Genomic DNA, 27,500 nt, shown 5'->3' with positions numbered 1-27,500 from the left:
TAATATTCTACAAGAGGAACAGGAACTCTACAATACTGTTTTAGATAATATTCTACAAGAGGAACAGGAACTCTACAATACTGTTTTAGATAATATTCTACAAGAGGAACAGGAGCTCTACAATACTGTTTTAGATAATATTCTACAAGAGGAACAGGAACTCTACAATACTGTTTTAGATAATATTCTACAAGAGGAACAGGAGATCTACAATACTGTTTTAGATAATATTCTACAAGAGGAACAGGAACTCTACAATACTGTTTTAGATAATATTCTACAAGAGGAACAGGAGATCTACAATACTGTTTTAGATAATATTCTATAAGAGGAACAGGAACTCTACAATACTGTTTTAGATAATATTCTATAAGAGGAACAGGAGCTGCTCTATACTGTTTTAGATAATATTCTATAAGAGGAACAGGAACTGCTCTGTACTGTTTTAGATAATATTCTACAAGAGGAACAGGAACTGCTCTATACTGTTTTAGATAATATTCTACAAGAGGAACAGGAGATCTACAATACTGTTTTAGATAATATTCTACAAGAGGAACAGGAACTGCTCTATACTGTTTTAGATAATATTCTATAAGAGGAACAGGAACTCTACAATAATGTTTTAGATAATATTCTACAAGAGGAACAGGAACTGTACAATACTGTTTTAGATAATATTCTACAAGAGGAACAGGAACTGCTCTATACTGTTTTAGATAATATTCTACAAGAGGAACAGGAACTCTACAATACTGTTTTAGATAATATTCTACAAGAGGAACAGGAACTAGATAGATAATATTCTATAAGAGGAACAGGAACTGCTCTATACTGTTTTAGATAATATTCTACAAGAGGAACAGGAACTCTACAATAATGTTTTAGATAATATTCTACAAGAGGAACAGGAACTGTACAATACTGTTTTAGATAATATTCTACAAGAGGAACAGGAACTGCTCTATACTGTTTTAGATAATATTCTACAAGAGGAACAGGAGATCTACAATACTGTTTTAGATAATATTCTACAAGAGGAACAGGAACTGCTCTATACTGTTTTAGATAATATTCTATAAGAGGAACAGGAACTGCTCTATACTGTTTTAGATAATATTCTACAAGAGGAACAGGAACTCTACAATACTGTTTTAGATAATATTCTACAAGAGGAACAGGAACTGCTCTATACTGTTTTAGATAATATTCAATAAGAGGAACAGGAACTGCTCTATACTGTTTTAGATAATATTCAATAAGAGGAACAGGAACTCTACAATACTGTTTTAGATAATATTCTACAAGAGGAACAGGAGATCTACAATACTGTTTTAGATAATATTCTACAAGAGGAACAGGAACTGCTCTATACTGTTTTAGATAATATTCAATAAGAGGAACAGGAACTGCTCTATACTGTTTTAGATAATATTCAATAAGAGGAACAGGAACTCTACAATACTGTTTTAGATAATATTCTACAAGAGGAACAGGAGATCTACAATACTGTTTTAGATAATATTCTACAAGAGGAACAGGAACTCTACAATACTGTTTTAGATAATATTCTACAAGAGGAACAGGAGCTCTACAATACTGTTTTAGATAATATTCTACAAGAGGAACAGGAACTCTACAATACTGTTTTAGATAATATTCTACAAGAGGAACAGGAGATCTACAATACTGTTTTAGATAATATTCTACAAGAGGAACAGGAACTCTACAATACTGTTTTAGATAATATTCTACAAGAGGAACAGGAGATCTACAATACTGTTTTAGATAATATTCTATAAGAGGAACAGGAACTCTACAATACTGTTTTAGATAATATTCTATAAGAGGAACAGGAGCTGCTCTATACTGTTTTAGATAATATTCTATAAGAGGAACAGGAACTGCTCTGTACTGTTTTAGATAATATTCTACAAGAGGAACAGGAACTGCTCTATACTGTTTTAGATAATATTCTACAAGAGGAACAGGAGATCTACAATACTGTTTTAGATAATATTCTACAAGAGGAACAGGAACTGCTCTATACTGTTTTAGATAATATTCTATAAGAGGAACAGGAACTCTACAATAATGTTTTAGATAATATTCTACAAGAGGAACAGGGACTGTACAATACTGTTTTAGATAATATTCTACAAGAGGAACAGGAACTGCTCTATACTGTTTTAGATAATATTCTACAAGAGGAACAGGAACTCTACAATACTGTTTTAGATAATATTCTACAAGAGGAACAGGAACTAGATAGATAATATTCTATAAGAGGAACAGGAACTGCTCTATACTGTTTTAGATAATATTCTACAAGAGGAACAGGAACTCTACAATAATGTTTTAGATAATATTCTACAAGAGGAACAGGAACTGTACAATACTGTTTTAGATAATATTCTACAAGAGGAACAGGAACTGCTCTATACTGTTTTAGATAATATTCTACAAGAGGAACAGGAGATCTACAATACTGTTTTAGATAATATTCTACAAGAGGAACAGGAACTGCTCTATACTGTTTTAGATAATATTCTATAAGAGGAACAGGAACTGCTCTATACTGTTTTAGATAATATTCTACAAGAGGAACAGGAACTCTACAATACTGTTTTAGATAATATTCTACAAGAGGAACAGGAACTGCTCTATACTGTTTTAGATAATATTCAATAAGAGGAACAGGAACTGCTCTATACTGTTTTAGATAATATTCAATAAGAGGAACAGGAACTCTACAATACTGTTTTAGATAATATTCTACAAGAGGAACAGGAGATCTACAATACTGTTTTAGATAATATTCTACAAGAGGAACGGGAACTCTACAATACTGTTTTAGATAATATTCTACAAGAGGAACAGGAGATCTACAATACTGTTTTAGATAATATTCTACAAGAGGAACAGGAACTCTACAATACTGTTTTAGATAATATTCTACAAGAGGAACAGGAGCTCTACAATACTGTTTTAGATAATATTCTACAAGAGGAACAGGAACTCTACAATACTGTTTTAGATAATATTCTACAAGAGGAACAGGAGATCTACAATACTGTTTTAGATAATATTCTACAAGAGGAACAGGAACTCTACAATACTGTTTTAGATAATATTCTACAAGAGGAACAGGAGATCTACAATACTGTTTTAGATAATATTCTATAAGAGGAACAGGAACTCTACAATACTGTTTTAGATAATATTCTATAAGAGGAACAGGAGCTGCTCTATACTGTTTTAGATAATATTCTATAAGAGGAACAGGAACTGCTCTGTACTGTTTTAGATAATATTCTACAAGAGGAACAGGAACTGCTCTATACTGTTTTAGATAATATTCTACAAGAGGAACAGGAGATCTACAATACTGTTTTAGATAATATTCTACAAGAGGAACAGGAACTGCTCTATACTGTTTTAGATAATATTCTATAAGAGGAACAGGAACTCTACAATAATGTTTTAGATAATATTCTACAAGAGGAACAGAACTGTACAATACTGTTTTAGATAATATTCTACAAGAGGAACAGGAACTGCTCTATACTGTTTTAGATAATATTCTACAAGAGGAACAGGAACTCTACAATACTGTTTTAGATAATATTCTACAAGAGGAACAGGAACTAGATAGATAATATTCTATAAGAGGAACAGGAACTGCTCTATACTGTTTTAGATAATATTCTACAAGAGGAACAGGAACTCTACAATAATGTTTTAGATAATATTCTACAAGAGGAACAGGAACTGTACAATACTGTTTTAGATAATATTCTACAAGAGGAACAGGAACTGCTCTATACTGTTTTAGATAATATTCTACAAGAGGAACAGGAGATCTACAATACTGTTTTAGATAATATTCTACAAGAGGAACAGGAACTGCTCTATACTGTTTTAGATAATATTCTATAAGAGGAACAGGAACTGCTCTATACTGTTTTAGATAATATTCTACAAGAGGAACAGGAACTCTACAATACTGTTTTAGATAATATTCTACAAGAGGAACAGGAACTGCTCTATACTGTTTTAGATAATATTCAATAAGAGGAACAGGAACTGCTCTATACTGTTTTAGATAATATTCAATAAGAGGAACAGGAACTCTACAATACTGTTTTAGATAATATTCTACAAGAGGAACAGGAGATCTACAATACTGTTTTAGATAATATTCTACAAGAGGAACAGGAACTCTACAATACTGTTTTAGATAATATTCTACAAGAGGAACAGGAGCTCTACAATACTGTTTTAGATAATATTCTATAAGAGGAACAGAACTCTACAATACTGTTTTAGATAATATTCTATAAGAGGAACAGGAGCTGCTCTATACTGTTTTAGATAATATTCTATAAGAGGAACAGGAACTGCTCTGTACTGTTTTAGATAATATTCTACAAGAGGAACAGGAACTGCTCTATACTGTTTTAGATAATATTCTACAAGAGGAACAGGAGATCTACAATACTGTTTTAGATAATATTCTACAAGAGGAACAGGAACTCTACAATACTGTTTTAGATAATATTCTACAAGAGGAACAGGAGATCTACAATACTGTTTTAGATAATATTCTATAAGAGGAACAGGAACTCTACAATACTGTTTTAGATAATATTCTATAAGAGGAACAGGGAGCTGCTCTATACTGTTTTAGATAATATTCTATAAGAGGAACAGGAACTGCTCTGTACTGTTTTAGATAATATTCTACAAGAGGAACAGGAACTGCTCTATACTGTTTTAGATAATATTCTACAAGAGGAACAGGAGATCTACAATACTGTTTTAGATAATATTCTACAAGAGGAACAGGAACTGCTCTATACTGTTTTAGATAATATTCTATAAGAGGAACAGGAACTCTACAATAATGTTTTAGATAATATTCTACAAGAGGAACAGGAACTGTACAATACTGTTTTAGATAATATTCTACAAGAGGAACAGGAACTGCTCTATACTGTTTTAGATAATATTCTACAAGAGGAACAGGAACTCTACAATACTGTTTTAGATAATATTCTACAAGAGGAACAGGAACTAGATAGATAATATTCTATAAGAGGAACAGGAACTGCTCTATACTGTTTTAGATAATATTCTACAAGAGGAACAGGAACTCTACAATAATGTTTTAGATAATATTCTACAAGAGGAACAGGAACTGTACAATACTGTTTTAGATAATATTCTACAAGAGGAACAGGAACTGCTCTATACTGTTTTAGATAATATTCTACAAGAGGAACAGGAGATCTACAATACTGTTTTAGATAATATTCTACAAGAGGAACAGGAACTGCTCTATACTGTTTTAGATAATATTCTATAAGAGGAACAGGAACTGCTCTATACTGTTTTAGATAATATTCTACAAGAGGAACAGGAACTCTACAATACTGTTTTAGATAATATTCTACAAGAGGAACAGGAACTGCTCTATACTGTTTTAGATAATATTCAATAAGAGGAACAGGAACTGCTCTATACTGTTTTAGATAATATTCAATAAGAGGAACAGGAACTCTAAAATACTGTTTTAGATAATATTCTACAAGAGGAACAGGAGATCTACAATACTGTTTTAGATAATATTCTACAAGAGGAACGGGAACTCTACAATACTGTTTTAGATAATATTCTACAAGAGGAACAGGAGATCTACAATACTGTTTTAGATAATATTCTATAAGAGGAACAGGAACTCTACAATACTGTTTTAGATAATATTCTATAAGAGGAACAGGAACTCTACAATACTGCTTTAGATAATATTCTACAAGAGGAACAGGAACTGCTCTATACTGTTTTAGATAATATTCTACAAGAGGAACAGGAGCACTACAATACTGTTTTAGATAATATTCTACAAGAGGAACGGGAACTCTACAACACTGTTTTAGATAATATTCTATAAGAGGAACAGGAACTCTACAATACTGTTTTAGATAATATTCTACAAGAGGAACGGGAACTCTACAATACTGCTTTAGATAATATTCTACAAGAGGAACAGGAACTGCTCTATACTGTTTTAGATAATATTCTACAAGAGGAACAGGAGCACTACAATAATGTTTTAGATAATATTCTACAAGAGGAACAGGAAATGAAGCAGTAGTAAATCTGAGGTGTCGCTACGCATCTTCTAAGTGCTCCTGCAGTGATATTATTGAATGATATTGTCCTATGTATCCTCTACTGTGGGCTATTTATATTTAAATGCGGTCATCTGGGTTTTCTTAGTGAAGCATCTGTTTATCCTTCTCTTGTTTGTAACTGTTGGCAACTTTGCATTTGTATTCAACTTCCTTGTGACTTTATTGCTGCTCACACAGAACCAAACATCTTGATTCTATGTTCAGCGGAGATCTTCTGTGTATATAACGTGACGCGGTACACTCTTTGACAAAAGGGTTCCAAAAGGGTTCTACCTGGAACCAAAAGAGTTCTACCTGGAACCAAAAGGGTTCTACCTGGAACCAAAATAGTTCTACCTGGAACCAAAAGAGTTCTACCAGTAATCTCAAAAGGGTTCTTCAAAAGGTTCTCCTTTGGGGACAGCTGAAGAACCCTTTGAGGTTCTAGATAGCACCTTCTTGTTCTAAGTGTGTGGGGAAAAGACTAAGCTGTTCCATGAGAGGTCTGAGTCAGCCGGTCAATAACCAGCGTTTTCTACTTCATCTTTAGTAACAATGGTTTTGGGAAACAGCTTGGAGATTTAACACGATGAACAGCTATGAAGGTTCCGACGATGAACGTCCCCTTTTGGGCCTTCGTTAAATATAGTGCTCCATCCACTGTGGAAGCTGTAGAAAACAGCTGCTAACATCTGTTAGCTCCGTCCACTATTCGCTCTTAAAGTGGCAATCAGCAGTTAAAACATTAACAAAGCGTAACCCCCCCCAACACTGTTTCCGTAAAACGTGGGGGGATTGGTGCTGGAAAAAATGCAACCTCTCAAATTCATAGACAGAGCTATGGATGCTATAGATGCTATGGATGCTATAGATGCTATGGATGCTATGGATGCTATAGATGCTATGGATGCTATGGATGCTATAGATGCTATGGATGCTATAGATGCTATTGATGCTATAGATGCTATAGATGCTATGGATGCTATAGATGCTATGGATGCTATAGATGCTATGGATGCTATAGATGCTATAGATGCTATAGATGCTATGGACATTAAAGAATGCTATGGATGCTATAGACGCTATGGATGCTATGGATGCTATGAATGCTATGGATGATATGGATGCTATAGATGCTATAGATGCTATAGATGCTATGGATGCTATTGATGCTATAGATGCAATAGATGCTATGAATTCTATGGATGCTATGGATGCTATAGATGCTATAGATGCTATGAATGCTATGGATGCTATAGATGCTATAGATGCTATGGATGCATATAGTATCAAACATGATGTTTTTAGGCTATACATTTTAGTATTGTGTGTGTGTGTGTGTGTGTGTTCACCTCTAGAGCCATTCTAGTATAGATCAGCTGTCCATCTCTAGTATCAGTCTAGTATAGATCAGCTGTTCACCTCCAGAGCCATTCTAGTATAGATCAGCTGTTCACCGCTAGAGTCATTCTAGTATAGATCAGCTGTTCACTCTAGTCACTCTACTATAGATCAGCTGTTCACCTCTAGAGCCAATCTAGTATAGATCAGCTGTTCACCTCTAGAGTCATTCTACTATAGATCAGCTGTTCACCCCTAGTCAGCTTGTGTCATTCTAGTATAGATTAGATGTTCTAGTATGACACTAGAGGTCAACATGTGTTTCTATGTTTAGTTATTTTGTGAGTATAATTCTGTCTCCCTCCCCTCCCCCTCCCCCCTCCCCCTCCTCCCCCCTCCCCCCCCCTCCCCCTCCCCTCCCTCCCCCTCCCCCTCCCCCCCTCCTCCCCCCCTCCCCCTCCCTCCCTCCCCTCCTCCCCCTCCCCCTCCCCCCCTCCCTCCCTCCCTCCCTCCCCCTCCCCCCTCCCTCCCTCCCTCCCTCCCCTCCCCCTCCCCTCCCTCCCCCTCCCCTCCCTCCCTCCCCTCCCCCCTCCCCCCTCCCTCCCTCCCTCCCTCCCCCTCCCCCAGCAGACAGAGGATGAGTCTCAGACAGACAGTCAGCAGCAGAGCCAGTCGTCTGACAGTACTAACAGTAAGACTCAACCCAAGCGTCTCCATGTCTCCAACATACCCTTCAGATTCAGGGACCCAGACCTCAGGCAGATGTTTGGTGTGAGTATTACACTACACTTACTTATGTTATCCCCCATAAGTCAATCATTTCCAAATGTAAAATGCTACTCCATATGCTGTACCACTGAACAATCCTGCATTAAAGAATGTCATTAGTGACTCTGGCTTTGTTTTCTGTCTTTCCTTCCAGCAATTTGGTCAAATCTTAGACGTTGAAATCATTTTTAACGGGGGCTCTAAGGTAGGTGATGCGTTGTGTTTCTCTTTTTTGCATGGTAGTTGTTAGAGGAAGCTAGAGGTTAGAGATGTGTGTTAGAGGAAGCTAGAGGTTAGAGATGTGTTTAGAGGAAGCTAGAGGTTAGAGATGTGTTAGAGGGAGCTAGAGGATAGAGATGTGTTAGAGGAAGCTAGAGGTTAAAGATGTGCTAGAGGAAGCTAGATGTTAGAGATGTGTTGTAGAGGAAGCTAGATGTTAGAGATGTGTTTTAGAGGAAACTAGAGATGTGTGTTAGAGGAAGCTAGAGGTTAGAGATGTGTTAGAGGAAGCTAGAGGTTAGAGATGTGTTAGATGAAGCTAGAGGATAGAGATGTGTTAGAGGAAGCTAGAGATGTGTGTTACAGGAAGCTAGAGGATAGAGATGTGTGTTACAGGAAGCTAGAGGATAGAGATGTGTGTTAGGCGAGAAGATAAGCAAAACGTTTTGAAGCAGAGGGGTTCCTGCCTAAAGCTGGCCTATAATAGTGTGCTCAATCTATTTACATTTCAATGAGTTTTCTCCTTTTATTCTACTGAACACCAGCCCAGGCTGTTTTACTGGCAGGAGAAACAGGAGTAATGACAGTAATAATATGCATAATGATTATAGTCATAATGACATGAATAACATGCATGCTGTTCTCTCCCTCTCCATCCTGCACGTAGTTTTGGGTTCGTAACTTTCGAGCATAGTGCGGACGCTGACAGGGCGCGAGACAAATTACACGGCACGGTCGTAGAAGGCCGTAAAATAGAGGTGCATGTTACCAATACTTCCTCCTTTACCTCCTCCTCTTCCTCCTTTACCTCCTCCTCTTCCTCCTTTACCCCCTCCTCTTCCTCCTCCTGTTCCTCCTTTACCTCCTCTTCCTCCTTTTCCTCCTCCTCTTCCTCCTTTACCTAATCCTCTTCCTCCTTTACCTCCTCCTCTTCCTCCTTTACCTCCTCCTCTTCCTCCTCCTGTTCCTCCTTTACCTCCTCCTCTTCCTCCTTTTCCTCCTCCTCTTCCTCCTTTACCTCCTCCTCTTCCTCCTTTACCTCCTCCTCTTCCTCCTTTACCTCCTCCCCTTCCTCCTTTACCTCCTCCCTCTTCCTCCTTTTCCTCCTCCTCTTCCTCCTTTACCACCTCCTCTTCCTCCTTTACCTCCTCCTCTTCCTCCTTTACCTCCTCCTCTTCCTCCTTTACCTCCTCCTCTTCCTCCTTTACCTCCTCCTCTTCCTCCTTTACCTCCTCCTCTTCCTCCTTTACCTCCTCCTCTTCCTCCTCCTGTTCCTCCTTTACCTCCTCCTCTTCCTCCTTTTCCTCCTCCTCTTCCTCCTTTACCTCCTCCTCTTCCTCTTTACCTCCTCCTCTTCCTCCTTTACCTCCTCCTCATCCTCCTTTACCTCCTCCCACTCCCTCCTTTACCTCCTCCTCTTCCTCCTTTACCTCCTCCCTCTTCCTCCTTTACCTCCTCCTCTTCCTCCTTTACCTCCTCCTCTTCCTCCTTTACCTCCTCCCTCTTCCTCCTTTACCTCCTCCTCTTCCTCTTTTACCTCTTCCTCCTTTACCTCCTCCTCTTCCTCTTTGTCAGTGTGTGTGTGTGTGAATGTGTGTGTGCATAATGTCTGCTTCACTCCCCCCATTCCACCCTGTCCCACACACGTCACCTGTCTCTCCACCTGCGTCATCACCTCCCTCCCAGAACTCTCCTCATACAGCCCCCATTTTGATTTATTGTCGGGGTTCTTTGTTCACACCCATTAATACGTCTACAAGTTCACTGTTGTATATTTCCCAGGATTTGCGTCATTTTGTTATGACCTAATTTATTTTCAAAAGAGCTCATTTGTTATCTTCAGTTGGAAGTTTGTTGAGAAGTACATACAGTTGAATTCTGAAGTTGACATACACTTAGGTTGGAGTCATTAAAACTCGTTTTCAACCACTCCACAAATTTCTTGTCAACAAACTATAGTTTAGGCAAGTCGGTTAGGACATCTACTTTGTGCATGACACAAGTCATTTTTCCAACAATTGTTTACAGACAGATTATTTCACTTATAATTCACTGTATCACAATTCCAGTGGGTCAGAAGTTTACATACACTAAGTTGACTGTGCCTTTAAACAGCTTGGAAAATTCCAGAAAATGATGTCATGGCTTTAGAAGCTTCTGATAGGCTAATTGACATCATTTGAGTCAATTGGAGGTGTACCTGTGGATGTATTTCAAGGCCTACCTTCAAACTCAGTGCCTCTTTGCTTGACATCATGGGAAAATCAAAAGAAATCAGCCAAGACCTCAGAAAAAATTGTAGACCTCCACAAGTCTGGTTCATCCTTGGGAGCAATTTCCAAACACCTGAAGATGCCACGTTCATCTGTACAAACAATAGTATGTAAGTATAAACACCATGGGACCACGCAGCCATCATACAGCTCAGGAAGGAGATGCGTTCTGTGTCCTAGAGATTAACGTACTTTGGTGCGAAAATGCAAATCAATCCCAGAACAACAAAAAGGACTTTGTGAAGATGCTGGAGGAAACCGGTACAAAAGTATCTATATCCACAGTAAAACGTTTCCTATATCAGCAGGAAGAAGCCCCTGCTCCAAAAAACGCCATAAAAAAAGACCGATTACGGTTTGCAACTGCACGTGAGGACAAAGATAGTACTTTTTGGAGAAATGTCCTCTGGTCTGATGAAATAAAACTGTTTTGCCATAATGACCATTGTTCTGTTTGGAGGGGAAAGGGGAGGGGCTTGGTAAGCCGGATAACACCATCCCAACCGTGAAGCATGGGGGTGGCAACATCATGTTGTGGGGGTGCTTTGCTGCAGGAGGGACTGGTGCACTTCACAAAATGGATGGCATCATGAGGCGGAAAATTATGTGGATATATTGAATCAACATCTCAGTCAGGAAGTTAACGCTGGTTGCATGACCCCAATCATACTTCCAAAGTTGTGGAAAAATGGCTTAAGGACAACAGAGTCAAGGTATTGAAGTGGCCATCACAAAGCCCTGACCTCAATCCTATAGAAAATCTGTGCGCAGAACTGAAAAAGCATGTGCGAGCAAGGAGGCCTACAAACCTGACTCAGTTACACCAGCTCTGTCAGGAGGAATGGGCCAAAATTCACCCAACTTATTGTGGGAAGCTTGTGGAAGGCTACCCAAAACGTTTGACCCAAGTTAAACAATTTAAAAGCAATGCTACCAAATACTAATTGAGTTTATGTAAACTTCTGACCCGCTGGGAATGTGATGAAAGAAACGCAAGCTGAAATAAATAATTATTTCTACTATTATTCTGCCATTTTACATTTAAAATAAGGTGGTGATCCTAACTGACCTGAGATGGAATTTTACTACGATTAAATGTCAGGAATTGTGAAAAACAGAGTTTAAATGTATTTGGCTAAGGTGCATGCAAACTTCTGACTTCAACTGTAATGTGTTTTGTCCTTTTGAAGTTAAAGGGTTACAGCCAGTTCCTCAGAAAAGTCAGGAAGTAAACAAAGCAGTGAAGGATCATGGGTAGTGGGTGACCTCACTGCAGGGTTAGGGATATACGGTGGCCTGGAGGTTACAAACTACAGTCCCCTATAAACAGTGGAGAAAAAAAGTGAAATATATACAAGCTAAAGGGAACGATGATAGTATTTGCCACTCAGTCTCATCCAACACTATGCTAGAAACATTGATTTGGTTTCCATGACAACTCACAAATCCAATTCCAAGAATAACAATATGTTTTGGGAGCCACACAGAGAACTACAGAGAGCTAAAAGAGAGAGGTTTTAGTGCACAGGCAGGGTTTACCAAACTCTGTCCTCGGGACACCAAGAGCCACACAGAGAACTTTAGAGAACCATTGAGAGCTAAAAGAGAGAGAGTTTTGGTGCACAGGTCAGGGTTTACCAAACTCGGTCCTCGGGACACCAAGAGCCACACAGAGGACTACAGAGAGCTAAAAGAGAGAGAGTTTTAGTGCACAGGGCAGGGTTTACCAAACTCTGTCCTCGGGACACCAAGAGCCACACAGAGAACTTTAGAGAACTTTAGAGAACCATTGAGAGCTAAAAGAGAGAGGTTTTGGTGCACAGGGCAGGGTTTACCAAACTCTGTCCTCGGGACACCAAGAGCCACACAGAGGACTACAGAGAGCTAAAAGGTAAGAGAGAGTTTTAGTGCACAGGGCAGGGTTTACCAAACTCTGTCCTCGGGACACCAAGAGCCACACAGAGGACTACAGAGAGCTACAGAGAGGTAAAAGAGAGAGGTTTTAGTGCACAGGGCAGGGTTTACCAAACTCTGTCCTCGGGACACCAAGAGCCACACAGAGAACTTTAGAGAGCTACAGAGAGCAAAAGAGAGAGAGTTTTAGTGCACAGGGCAGGGGCTTTACCAAACTTGGTCCCCGGGACACCAAGAGCCACACAGAGGACTACAGAGAGCTAAAAAAGAGAGAGAGGTTTAGGTGCACAGGGCAGGGTTTACCAAACTCGGTCCTCGGGACACCAAGAGCCACACAGAGAACTTTAGAGAACTACAGAGTAGCAAAGAGAGAGGTTTTAGTGCACAGGGCAGGGTTTACCAAACCCAAGAGCTGCACCTTTTGTTTTTTCACTAGCTCCACACAGCTGATTCAAGTAATCAACTCATCAACAAGCTTCTATAATTTGACTCAGCTGTTTAGCTGACCAAAAACGTGCACCTGTTTGGGGTCCAGAGGACAGAGTTTGGCAAACGCTGGCATAGTGACTGCGGGAATGACAGCCATTGCTTTGGCCTCTTGAGGCATATTCCTCTCTCATCTCCCCCTTCCTCCATCTTCCCAATGGTAGCTCCACTCGTATACGCCCCCAACTCTGTTACCACGGTAACAAAACACAAACAAGTGGGCGGGGCCAAAAACTGGTCTGGGAATGGTAAGATGTATTATTACTACCCTCTGTCTCTCTCTCTCTACCTCTCTCTACCTCTCTCTCCCTCTCTCTACCTCTCTCTTTACCTCTCTCTCTACCTCTCTCTCCTCTATCTCTACCTCTCTACCTCTCTCTACCTCTCTGTACCTCTCTACCTCTCTGTACCTCTCTCTCTCTCTACCTCTCTCTACCTCTCTCTACCTCTCTCTACCTCTCTCGACCTCTCTCTCCACCTCTCTCTACCTCTCTCTACCTCTCTCTACCTCTTTCTCTACTTCTCTCTCTACCTCTCTCTACCTCTCTCTACCTCTCTCTCTACCTCTCTCTCTACCTCTCTCTCTACCTCTCTACCTCTCTCTACCTCTCTACCTCTCTCTCTACCACTCTCTACCCCTCTCTCTCCTCTCTCTCTACCTCTCTACCTCTCTCTACCTCTCTCTCTACCTCTCTCTACTCTACCTCTCTACCTCTCTCTAACCTCTCTCTCTTCCCTCTCTCCTACCTCTACTCTTTCTCTCTCTACCTCTCTCTCACCCTCTCTCTCTACCTCTACTCTACCTCTCTCTACCTCTCTCTCTACCTCTCTACCTCCCCACCTCTCTACCTCTCTCTCTACCTCTCTCTCTACCTCTCTCTCTCTCTACCCCTCTACCTCACTCTCCACCTCTCTCTACCTCTACCTCTCTCTCTCTACCTCTACCTCTCTCTACTCTCTACCTCTCCATCTCTCTTACCCTCTCTCTCTACCTCTCTCTACCTCTCTCTACCTCTCTCTACCTCTCTCTACCTCTCTCTCTCTCTCTCCTCTACCTCTAACTCTACCTCTACCTCTACCTCTCTACCCTCTACCCTCTCTCTCTCTCCTCTACCTCTCTACCTCTCTCTCTCTCTCTACCTCTACCTCTATCTATCTCTCTCTCTCTCTCTCTGTCTCTCTCACCTTTACCCCTACCTCTCTCTCTCTCTCTCTCTCTCTCTCTCTCTCTCTCTCTACCTCTCTCTCTCCACCCTCTCTCTCTCTATACCTCTCTCTCTCTCTCTCTACCTCTCTCTCTATCTATTTCTCTCTCTCTCTACCTCTCTCTATCTCTCTATCTTTCTCTCTTACACACTCTTTCTCGAACGCTCGCTACGCTCAAATTCACGTGACTTTCTTTTGGCTTGTGGTTGAGTTGGGTGTTTCTTGAAGCTGTGTTCTGATTGTATGTTTTCTCTTGTGTGTTACGGCGTGTTTTACCACTCAGTGTCTCAGTCTAGCTGCTAGCGTGATGATGACTGATGATGCGTGATCCAATCTGATTGGTTGAGACATGCACTGACTCGTTGCACCTCTACTCTGGGACTGTGGAACCCATTGATTGTGTTTTTGGACCACAATGCATCCTGTTTTTTTTTTTCCCTTCTGTTAGCTGTGATTCAAGCTGGAATGACTTGATTGATTGACTTGATTGATTGGTTGATTTGATCAGTTTTTTTGATTTCCGTTTTGATTTCTTTTGATTTATGTTTTGATTTCTGTTTTGATTTGGTTGATGACTCTGATTGTTGATGCGATGACGCTCCAGGCTTGGTGAGGTGGAGGTTGAATGCTAAAAGTCACTTTGTGTCTGTCTGATGTTTCTCCTGACTCTGGTAGATGACTGGATGTTGCAGAATGCTCCAAACACGTCTGTCCTCCTCTTCCTCCTCCTCCTCCTCCTCCTCCTCCATGTTGTTTGTTAGCTGTTTCCCTCCTGATCGTTCTTGTCCCTCTCCTCTGCATGCTCCTTCATATGACAACACAGCTGTTTTTGATTGTTTTTGTCTTTTTTGAAGATCAGAACTGGATTAAGCATGCTGGAAATCTTTTTACCATTTTTATGAAAATATAATATTTTTGTTAATTTGCTTTTGTATTGAAGTGTTTACTACTTATGTGTGCCCTGTTTAAATCCTGACATGGATGTTTGCCAAGTTAAGGTTTTGGGAACACATTGATGTATGACGATATGGAAGCATGCTGCTCTCTAGAACCCTACATACTGTTGGGGTTTAATATGTGTCTGACTGCTGTTGGAAAACGAACTGATACAATGCCTGTCTGTGATAGGTCAACAATGCAACGGCACGGGTAATGACCAATAAGAAGACAGTCAATCCTTATGCAAAATGGTAAGACTCACCGGGCCTCCGTGGGAGGGTTTAAGACACACTGGGCCTCTGTGGGAGGGGTTTAAAACTCACCGGGCCTCTGTGAGAGGGCTTAAGACTCACTGGGCCTCCATGGGAGGGTTTAAGACATTTACATTTACATTACATTTAAGTCATTTGGCAGACACTCTTATCCAGAGCGACTTACAAATTGGTGAATTCACCTTATGACATCCAGTGGAACAGCCACTTTACAATAGTGCATCTAAATCATTTAAGGGGGGGGGGAGAAGGATTACTTTATCCTATCCTAGGTATTCCTTAAGAGGTGAGGTTTCAGGTGTCTCCGGAAGGTGGTGATTGACTCCGCTGTCCTGGCGTCGTGAGGGAGTTTGTTCCACCATTGGGGGGCCAGAGCAGCTAACAGTTTTGACTGGGCTGAGCGGGAACTGTACTTCCTCAGTGGTAGGGAGGCGAGCAGGCCAGAGGTGGATGAACGCAGTGCCCTTGTTTGGGTGTAGGGCCTGATCAGAGCCTGGAGGTACTGCGGTGCCGTTCCCCTCACAGCTCCGTAGGCAAGCACCATGGTCTTGTAGCGGATGCGCAGCTTCAACTGGAAGCCAGTGGAGAGAGCGGAGGAGCGGGTGACGGGAGAACTTGGGAAGGTTGAACACCAGACGGGCTGCGTGTTCTGGATGAGTTGTAGGGGTTTAATGGCACAGGCAGGGAGCCCAGCCAACAGCGAGTTGCAGTAATCCAGACGGGAGATGACAAGTGCCTGGATTAGGACCTGCGCCGCTTCCTGTGTGAGGCAGGGCCGTCTCTGCGGATGTTGTAGAGCATGAACCTACAGGAACGGCCACCGCCTTGATGTTGGTTGAGAACGACAGGGTGTTGTCCAGGATCACGCCAAGGTTCTTAGCGCTCTGGGAGGAGGACACAATGGAGTTGTCAACCGTGATGGCGAGATCATGGGAACGGGCAGTCCTTCCCCGGGAGGAAGAGCAGTTCTGTCTTGCCGAGGTTCAGCTTGAGGTGGTGATCCATCATCCACACTGATATGTCTGCCAGACATGCAGAGATGCGATTCGCCACCTGGTCATCAGAAGGGGGAAAGGAGAAGATTAATTGTGTGTCGTCTGCATAGCAATGATAGGAGAGACCATGTGAGGTTATGACAGAGCCAAGTGACTTGGTGTATAGCGAGAATAGGAGAGGGCCTAGAACAGAGCCCTGGGGGACACCAGTGGTGAGAGCGCGTGGCGAGGAGACAGACTCACTGGGCCTCTGTGGGAGGGGTTTAAGACTCACTGGGCCTCTGTGGGAGGGGCTTAAGACTCACCGGGCCTCTGTGGGAGGGTTTACGACTCACTGGGCCTCTGTGGGAGGGGTTTAAGACTCACCGGGCCTCCGTGGGAGGGGGTTTAAGACTCACTGGGCCTGTGGAGGGGATTACGACTCACTGGGCCTCTGTGGGAGGGGCTTAAAACCACTTATATGTTTTGCCTTTATCTTCTGGAATATTTTCATTTATATCCTGCAACAGCTGCTCAGTTAAATTTTGTATCACCTTCTCGGTCTCTTTCCTCTCTCTCTACTTCTCTCTCTCTCTCTCCTTCTCTCTCCTTCCTTCTCTCCTCCTTCTCTCTCTCTCTCTCTCCTCTCTCTCTCCTTCTTTCTCTCTGTCTCTCTCTCACTGTCTCTCTCTCTGTCCCTCTCTGTCCCTCTCTCCCACTCCTTCTCTCTCTCTCTCCTTCTCTCCTTCTCTCCTTCTCTCCTCTCTCTCTGTCTCTCTCTCTCTCTCTGTCTCTCTCTCTGTCCCTCTCCCCTCCTTCTCTCTCTCCTTCTCTTCTTCTCTCTCTCACTCTCTCTCTCTCTCTCTCTCTCTGTCTCTCTCTCTCCAGGGTGGAAGCTGAACCCAGTAGTCAGTGCAGTCTACAGTCCAGAGTTCTATGCAGGTAAGAGGACAGAAGCCCAGTCATAACTGTGTTCCAAGTCTTTAGGTCTTAGACATCACATGATTCACTGACCACATCCACATCACATGATTCACTGGACCACATCCACATCACATGATTCACTGGACCACATCCACATCACATGATTCACTGAACCACATCCACATCACATGATTCACTGAACCACATCCACATCACATGATTCACTAAACCACATCCACATCACATGATTCACTGAACCACATCCACATCACATGATTCACTGAACCACATCCACATCACATGATTCACTGAACCACATCCACATCACATGATTCACTGAACCAGCATCACATGATTCAGGGAACCACATCACGTGATTCAGGTACTCCGGTGGTCAGGTCATTGGTGTAAATTATACATCGGGTAATCCTGAAAGCTGATTGGATTAAAAAAATGCATTCCAACCAGTGTCTACTCCACAAATTACCACCGGCTTAATCTATGATGTTAAAATGTCTATTTACTCTGTTCCGTCTGACTGCGCAATCCACTATCTCATCAGCCCAACCAGGCAATTTATAAACTTGATCTCCACTATAAAAGGCATCTGGACATTATCTCACATTTCTTGAAGACTAACATATAGTTTTCAACAGCGGAGATTTATATCAATCTGGCTGTCTGTCTCTCTGACATTTACAACATTGTTTCAGTATTCAAATTCTCCAGTAGTCGGTGCAGAGTTCGGGCGGCAGGGTAGCCTAGTGGTTAGAGCGTTGGACTAGTAACCAAAAGGTTGCAAGTTCAAACCCGAGCTGACAAGGTACAGTTAACCCCTGTTCCTAGGCCGTTATTGAAAATAAGAATTTGTTCTTAACTGACTTGCCTAGTAAAATAAAGGTAAAATAAATTAAAAAAATTGATCTCCAGCTGTCCCATAGTAATGACCGTGTCAGGATGAGACAGACTGGCAGGCAGCTCTTCTGGTTCATAGGCACATGATTACTGTGTACAACAACAGCTGTAGGATCAGCAGAGGCATTCGGGGCAGTTAGAGGGACATAAATTAGGTTACATTGTGTCTACCTGGTATAATGTACATTTGCTGAAGCATTATGACAACACTGCGTCACAATGGTAGGTATTAACTGAGCTGGGCTTGGGTCATTGATAAGTCATTGTCTCAACACAGCCTTATAGTGCTGTGAAAGGACAGGAACCCAGATGATCTGGGTGGATCCCATCCTCCTTATAGTGCTGTGAAAGGACCCAGGAACCCAGATGATCTGGGTGGATCCCATCCTCATTATAGTGCTGTGAAAGGACAGGAACCCAGATGATCTGGGTGGATCCCATCCTCCTTAAAATGTTGTGAAAGGACCCAGGAACCCAGATGATCTGGGTGGATCCCATCCTCCTTATAATGTTGTGAAAGGACCCAGGAACCCAGATGATCTGTGGATCTGTTGTGAAAGGACCCAGGAACCCAGATGATCTGGGTGGATCCCATCCTCCTTATAGTTGTGAAAGGATCCAGGAACCCAGATGATCTGGGTGGGATCCCATCCTCCTTAAAATGTTGTGAGATGATCTGGGTGGATCCCATCCTCTGTATAGGAACCCAGATGATCTGGGTGGATCCCATCCTCCTTATAGTGCTGTGAAAGGACCCAGGAACCAGATGATCTGGGTGGATCCCATTCTCCCCTTATAGTGCTGTGAAAGGATCCAGGAACCCAGATGATCTGAGTGGATCCCATCCTCCTTATGGTGCTGTGAAAGGACCCAGGAACCCAGATGATCTGGGTGGATCCCATCCTCCCTATGGTGCTGTGAAAGGGCCCAGGAACCCAGATGATCTGGGTGGATCCCATCCTCATTATAGTGCTGTGAAAGGACCCAGGAACCCAGATGATCTGGGTGGATCCCATCCTCCTTATGGTGCTGTGAAAGGATCCAGGAACCCAGATGATCTGGGTGGATCCCCATCCTCCTTATAGTGCTGTGAAAGGACCCAGGAACCCAGATGATCTAGGTGGATCCCATCCTCCTTAAAATGTTGTGAAAGGACCCAGGAACCCAGATGATCTGGGTGGATCCCATCCTCCTTAAAATGTTGGCGAAAGGACCCAGGAACCAGATGATCTGGGTGGATCCCATCCTCCTTATAATGTTGTGAAAGGACTGATCTGAAAGGAAAGGACCCAGGAACCCCAGATGATCTGGGTGGATCCCATCACTCCTTATAATGTTGTGAAAGGATCAGGAACCCAGATGATCTGGGTGGATCCCATCCTCCTTAAAATGTTGTGGACTTAGGAATGGGTGATCTGGGTGGATCCCATCCTCTGTATAGTGCTGTGAAAGGATCCAGGAACCCAGATGATCTCTGGGTGGATCCCATCCTCCTTATAGTGCTGTGAAGGACCCAGGAACCCAGATGATCTGGGTGGATCCCATCCTCCTTATAGTGCTGTGAAAGGACCCAGGAACCCAGATGATCTGGGTGGATCCCATCCTCCTTATAGTGCTGTGAAAGGACCCAGGAACCCAGATGATCTGGGTGGATCCCATCCTCATATAGTGCTGTGAAAGGACCCAGGAACCCGGAAAGGACCCAGGAACCCAGATGATCTGTCTGGGTGGATCCCATCCTCATTATGGTGCTGTGAAAGGACCCAGGAACCCAGATGATCTGAGTGGATCTCATCCTCCTTATAATGCTGTGAAAGGACCCAGGAACCCAGATGATCTGGGTGGATCCCATTCTCCTTATGGTGCTGTGAAAGGATCCAGGAACCCAGATGATCTGGGTGGATCCCATCCTCCTTATAGTGCTGTGGAAAGGATCCAGGAACCCAGATGATCAGATGATCTGGAGTGGATCCCATCCTCCTTATGGTGCTGTGGAAAGGACCCAGGAACCCAGATGATCTGGGTGGATCCCATCCTCCTTATAGTGCTGTGAAAGGACCCAGGAACCCAGATGATCTGGGTGGATCCCATCCCATCCCATATAAAACGTGTTTTGTTTCCAAAGGTATCGACATTGTCAACAAAAGTTACACCCAACGAGCTGCAATAATCACATAGCCTGTTGTGAAGAGAAAGATCCCTGCTGAGGCGTTCAATGCCACGACTCAGAGAGGACACAGGGGCAGATATGATGTGTCTTTTGTTAGTGTCTAGCAGAGAGTCAACCAGCTCCTTAAAATCCAGTTTCAACTGTTCAGAGCTGCCCTTCATAATGTCATTAAAACCCCCGACGATGACTTTGAAATCGTTAGGCACTGCAGCCGCAGCACAGCTCCCCCCCCCATGCTGTTTGTATCCGCTCCGGGCCTCTCGTTGGGATTGTGGTCTGCTTTTTGGGAGGCCGCTGTCTTCGGCTTCCACGGCTCAGTGACATGCGGCCACCGTTGAATGTCTTGCTCTTCTTGCTGTGCTCCTTCGACGCCGTGTTCAGGTGGGGGAGCTCCGGGCAACACCGGCCAGTCGGATAACGACAAACGACAAGGCGGAGATGCATCCAACGAGCCCAAAAGCCCTCCAGCCACCGGCGTAAAAAATGGAAACATTCCACTCCGTGTTTTCACTAGTTTCATACATAGGCTGGCGACCCTGCGTGATCAAGGAAGCCACCTCAAGCTCCGAATCATCGGCAAGTAAACATTTTCCTCATTGGAACTCAGAGTGATCCGGTTTGTAGTAGATACAGCTCCTACACAAAGGCCAGAGCAACTCCATTTGAGCGGGACCCACCAAGGTCACACCAACCTGGGTTGAAATGCCCACCAAGGCCACACCTACCTGTGTTGAAATGCCCACCAGGTCACACCAACCTGGGTTGAAATGCCCACCAAGGTCACACCAACCTGGGCTGACTGCCCACCAAGGTCGCACCAACCTGCTTGACTGGCCACACCTACCTGTGTTGAAATGCCCCACCAAGGTCACACAACCTGGGTTGACTGCCCACCAAGGTCACACCAACCTGGGTTGAAATGCCCACCAAGGCCACACCTACCTGTGTTGAAATGCCCACCAAGGCCACACCTACCTGGGTTGAAATGCCCACCAAGGCCACACCAACCTGGGTTGACTGGCCACACCTACCTGTGTTGAAATGCCCACCAAGGTCACACCAACCTGCTTGAAATGCCCACCAAGGCCACACCTACCTGTGTTAATTGAAACAATGCTTTAGTGCAGTACAGAAGAATCAGAAGACAGTGGTAACAAATAGATATTTATAGAGTAGAGGGGTAGAAGACTTCATGATGACACACAGACTCAACAACTCCTACACGCACGCACACACGCACGCACACACACACACACACACACACACACACACACACACACACACACACACACACACACACACACACACACACACACCAAGCATTTTAAGACTCGTAGAGGATTTCTTCCTCTTTCTTTGTCTTTTTCTATATATACCTCTTTGGCATGTGTGTGTGTGTGTGTGTGTGTGTGTGTGTGTGTGTGTGTGTGTCTGTGCGCATGCATGCGTGTTTACCTTTGGCTGTACCATTCCTGACCTTCTGTCCTCTCCTGTCATTACCCTCTCTCTCATTATGGGGAAAATATCCTGATTTATCATTATATGAACAAAGTCAGGAAGAAGGACATAGGGAGAGACAGAGAGAGAGAGGAGAGGGAGAGAGAGAGAGGAGGGAGAGAGAGGGAGGGAGAGAAGAGGGAGAGAGGAGGGAGAGAGAGAGAGAGAGGGGAGGAGAGAAAGAGAGGCAGAGTGAGAGAGAGAGAGAAAGAGACAGAGAGAGAGAGAGAGAGAGGGGGAGAGAAAGAGAGAGGGAGGGAGAGAAAGAGAGGCAGAGAGAGGGAGAGGGAGGGAGAGAAAGAGAGGCAGAGAGAGAGGGAGGGAGAGAAGAGAGGCAGAGAGAGAGAGGGAGAGAAGAGGCAGAGAGAGAGAGAGAGGCAGAGAGAGAGAGAGAGAGAAATAGAAAGAGCGAGACAGAGAGAGAGAGAGAGAGAGAGAGAGACATAGATAGACAGAGAGAGAGACAGAGACCTAATTGTCTGTCTTTTTCAAGGGCGTCATGGGGCTGAACTATATTTTGTAAATTGAAATCAATATGTTTCATTTCTCCAGACACTCATTTTCCTAATTCAGTGAACATTCTTTTAATTACAAGATGCTCCGTATCGATTCACTTTGTCTCACCTTTCAAATCCCCCAACATCATTAGGCTTGGTGTGTGTGTGTGTGTGTGTGTGTGTGTGTGTGTGTGTGTGTGTGTGTGTGTGTGTGTGTGTGTGTGTGTGTGTGTGTGTGTGTGTGTGTGTGTGTGTGTGTGTGTGTGTGTGTGTGTGTGTGTGTGTGTGTGTGTGTGTGTGTGTGTGTGTGTGTGTGCGTGTGTCTGTGCGAGTGTGCGTGATGTGTGTGTGTCAGTGTGTGTCAGTGTGTGTTGGGCCTGCTTTAGGTTCTCCTGTCTCTCCCTTCTCTTCTGTGATTAATGAGGGCATCATGAATACGTGCGATGGTGTCCGGACATTGGGAGTTTAGGTCGGCTCACTAGTCTGTTGTTTAGATGTGCCGATGGTGTCCGGACACTGGGAGTTGGGTCGGCTCACTAGTCTGTTGTTTAGATGTGCCGATGGTGTCCGGACACTGGGAGTTGGGTCGGCTCACTAGTCTGTTGTTTAGATGTGCCGATGGTGTCCGGACACTGGGAGTTGGGTGGACTCACTAGACTGTTGTTTAGACGTGCTGAGAGCGTTTACATAGTCAGGTTAATCGAAAGTTTGGTCAAAATGTTTACATTCTTTACAAGAAGAACAATTTCCCTAGTAATCCTGTTTACATGGACACATCTGAAATCAGGCTACCTGTTGGGACTTGCAGAAAAATCACCATAACCCTCATCCCTTTCACTCTCCTGTCTGTAATCTATACAAGGTTCCGACCACTTGGAGTGTTGAAAGGTTCCGACCACTTGGAGTGTTGAAAGGCCTTCCACTCTCTGGAGTGTTGAAAGGTTTGACCACTTGGAGTGTTGAAAGGTTTCCGACCACTTGAGTGTTGAAAGGTTTGACCACTTGGAGTGTTGAAAGGTTCCGACCACTTGGAGTGTTGAAAGGTTTGACCACTTGGAGTGTTGAAAGGTTTCCGACCACTTGGAGTGTTGAAAGGTTTGACCACTTGGAGTGTTGAAAGGTTTGACCACTTGGAGTGTTGATTGGTTCCGACTTGGAGTGTTGATTGGTTCCGACCACTTGGTTTGAAAGTTCCGACTACTTGGAGTGTTGAATGGTTCAACCACTTGGAGTGTTGAAAGGTTCCCGACCACTTGGAGTGTTGAAAGGTTTGACCACTTGGAGTGTTGAAAGGTTCCCGGTGTTGAAAGGTTCCCACCACTTATAGTGTTGAAAGGTTCACCACTTGGAGTGTTGAATGGTTCAACCACTTGGGGTGTTGAATGGTTCAACCACTTGGAGTGTTGAAAGGTTCCGACCACTTGGACCACCACTTGGAGTGTTTAAGGGCTTGAGTGTGATATACTTGATACCACAGAAAAAATGTTCTCCGTTTCCAAGGTCACACAAAGCCTGTAGTGTATATTACCAGTCAGACTATGAAAACATTGACCCGGCATCATAGTCTGTTGTTGTTGTTGTCGTTGTTGTGTCCATGCATAATACAATCAATAGGAAGATGTTTACCTTGTGACTCTCCTATCAATATACCTGGTGTCTTTAGGACAGTCTGGTCCATTCAGGAGATATCACGCTCTAATCCTGTTGAATCACTGTCTGTGTCCCAAATCACTCCCTATTCCCTAGATAGTGCCCTACAAGCCCTGGTCAAAAGTAGCACACTATGTAGGGAATAGGAGAGTGTTTGTTTTTGAGCAGTTTTAGTATTTTAATATTTGACTTGAATCGATGTCATCTGAATTTACAATTCATCTTGTCGCAATTTTACACAGAACACTGAAGCATTTCTCTGTGAAATGATCACCCCTTCTCTCCCTCTCTCCCTCCCTCTCCCTCCCCCTCCCTCCCTCCCCCCTCCCTCCCCCCTCCCTCCAGTACCGGGCTTCCCTACTCAGCAGCCAGTGCTGCGGGGTGGCAGCCCTACAGAGGGGCCCATCTAAGAGGTCGAGGGCGTACGGTCTACAACACATTCACAGAGCAGCCGCACCCCCACCTCACATCCCCACATGCGGAGGGTGAGCATCCTCTCTTCTCTCTTTATCTATCTGTACCGTGCTTTCTCTTTCTGGCATTATGTGTGTATACCTCCTCTCCTCTTGTTCCCTTTGTCTCTCTCTCTCTCTCTCTGTCTCTCTCTCTCTCTCTCTCTATTCTCCTCCTGTCTGTCTCTCTCTATCCTCCCGTCTGTCTCTCTCTCTCTCTATCCTCCTCCCGTCTCTCTATCCTCCTCCTGTCTCTCTCTCTCTTTAACCTCCTCCTTTCTCCTCTCTCTCTTCCTCTTTCTTTCTCTCTCTCTCTCTCTCTGTTCTCTCTCTAACTGTCTCTCTGTGTCTGTATATGATGTGTAATGGGGTTTTCGGGATAGAGGACAGAAAGCAATGCATGCTGGTCTTACCCCACCAGAGAAAGCCACCCCATAGCATGTGATGGGGCCCAAAGACTTGCACCTGACCTTGCACAGACTCCTGTGAGATGACCGCAGTCTGGGCTGGGGGTTCTGGGGGGTTGTCGTGTTTGGATCTAAGGTCCATTGTGTACCCTCCTATTGGTTAGGGTTAGGATTGGTGGAGGGGGATCTGATCCTAGATCTGTGCTTAAGGGTAACTTCCACCCAGCGCTTATAGCTTTCTCTGCTGTCTTTTGGATTTGGAGAGAGCCCCGCTCCCCCCATGCCCCCCACACCCTCTCCCTCTTCACCCCCTTCCCCATTCCCCCCACACCCCTCTCCCTCTTCCCCCTTCCCCCATGCATCCCACACCCTCTCCTCTTCCCCTCTTCCCCCATGCCCCCCACACTCTCCTCGCAGTTCCCCTACACCCTCTCCCTCTTCCCCCCTTCCCCCATGCCCCTACACCCTCTCCCTCTTCCCCCCCCTTCCCCATGCCCCTGACACCCCTCTCCCTCTTCCCCCTTCCCCCATGCCCCTGACACCCTCTCCCTCTTCCCCGTAACCCTCACACCTCCCTCTTCGCGTGCCCCTTACACCCCTCTCCCTCATCCCGTGACCCTCACACCCTCTCCCCGCCGTGCCCCCACACCCCTCTCCCTCTTCGCCGTGCCCCCTACACCCTCTCCCTTTTCGCTGTGCCCCCCCTACACCCCTCCCTCTTCCCCCGTGCCACCTACACCCTCTCTCCTCTTCCCCTAGAGGATGATAGCTCTAACAGGGGGCCCTTTCCCCTCTTCCCTGCCCCCATCCCCTAGAGGATGATAGCTCTAGCAGGGGCCCTCTCTCCCTCTCCCCCATCCCCTACAAGATGATAGCCCTAACAGGGGGCCCTCTCCCTCTTCCCTGCCCTCCCCATCCCCTAGAGGATGATAGCTCTAGCAGGGGGCCCTCTCCCTTTCCCTGCCCCCCATCCTCTAGAGGATGATAGCTCTAACAAGAGTCCCCCCCATCCCCCTAGAGGATGATCGCTCCTAACAGGGGCTCCCCCCATCCCCAGAGGACATAGCCTCTAACCCCCCCATCCCCTAGAGGTTGATAACTCTAGCAGGGCCACCCCCATCCCTTAGAGGACGATAGCTCTAACAGCCCCCCATCCCCTCGAGGATGATAGCTCCTAACAGGGGCCCCCCATCCCCTCGAGGATGATAGCTCTAACAGGGCCCCCCATTCCCACGAGGACGATAGCTCTAACAGCCCCCCCATCCCCGAGGATGATAGCTCTTAACAGCCCCCCATCCCCTCGAGGATGATAGCTCTAACAGGGCCCCCATCCCCTCGAGGATGATAGCTCTAACAGGGCCCCCAGCCCCTCGGAGGATGATAGCTCTAACAGCCCCCCCCCTCATCCCCTAGAGGATGATAGCTCTAACAGCCCCCCCGCATCCCCTAGAGGATGATAGCTCTATCAGGCCCCCCATCCCCTAGAGGATGATAGCTCTAACAGGGCCCCCCCATTTCCCTAGAGGATGATAGCTCTAACAGCCCCCCCTCATCCCCTAGAGGATGATAGCTCTAACAGGGCCCCCCATCCCCTAGAGGATGATAGCTCTAACAGCCCCCTCGCATCCCCTAGGGGGATGATGGCTCCTATCAGGCCCCCCCATCCCCTAGAGGATGATAGCTCTAACAGGGCCCCCATCCCCTAGAGGATGATAGCTCTAATAGCCCCCCTCATCCCCTAGAGATGATAGCTCTAACAGCCCCCCCCCCATCCCCGGGAGAGGGAAGTCCTGACATAGAGATAGGTGACATAGATAGTATTTCCATGAACTCTGGTCCACTCCCATAATTGCTCTCATGAAAGCCCAATCTGGAGTCATTCATGCAGAGCTGGGGGTATTTCTATTACAAATGGCTGTCTGAGGGAGATGAGCGGACTGGAAATTAAATTATGCGACCAACACACACACACCAGTCCCAGAGAGCAGTCAAATGACTCTGTCCGGGCAGAATGCTCTTTCCATGTTGTGACATTTCAGTTGTTATCAGAGACCAAACAGTCTAGAACACATCTAATTGCTGAGACACACACACACACACACACACACACACACACACACACACACACACACACACACACACACACACACACACACACACACATACAACACACACACACACATACAACACATATGCAACAAGCACACATACAACACATATGCAACAAGCACACATACAACACACACATACAACACACACACACACACACATACAACACACACACACACACACACACATACACAACACGCACTTTCAACACACACTTTCAACACACAAATACAACACACACATTCAACACACACACACACACACACACACATACAACACACACAACACACACATAAAACACACACACAACA

At 44.5% G+C, this 27,500-nt stretch overlaps 1 pseudogene; it reads left to right on the top strand.

Annotated features, from left to right (window-relative positions):
* LOC135533162 (RNA binding protein fox-1 homolog 1-like) overlaps window positions 1-24,706 on the top strand; it is a 51,979-nt pseudogene extending 27,273 nt beyond the window's left edge.
* The last annotated feature ends 2,794 nt before the right edge of the window (window positions 24,707-27,500 follow it).

Source organism: Oncorhynchus masou, unplaced genomic scaffold, assembly GCF_036934945.1.
Source record: "Oncorhynchus masou masou isolate Uvic2021 unplaced genomic scaffold, UVic_Omas_1.1 unplaced_scaffold_2257, whole genome shotgun sequence".
NCBI classification, from domain to species: Eukaryota; Metazoa; Chordata; class Actinopteri; order Salmoniformes; family Salmonidae; genus Oncorhynchus; species Oncorhynchus masou.
The sequence above is the reverse complement of the archived record's forward strand: the minus strand, read 5'-3'. Positions and strand labels throughout refer to the sequence as shown.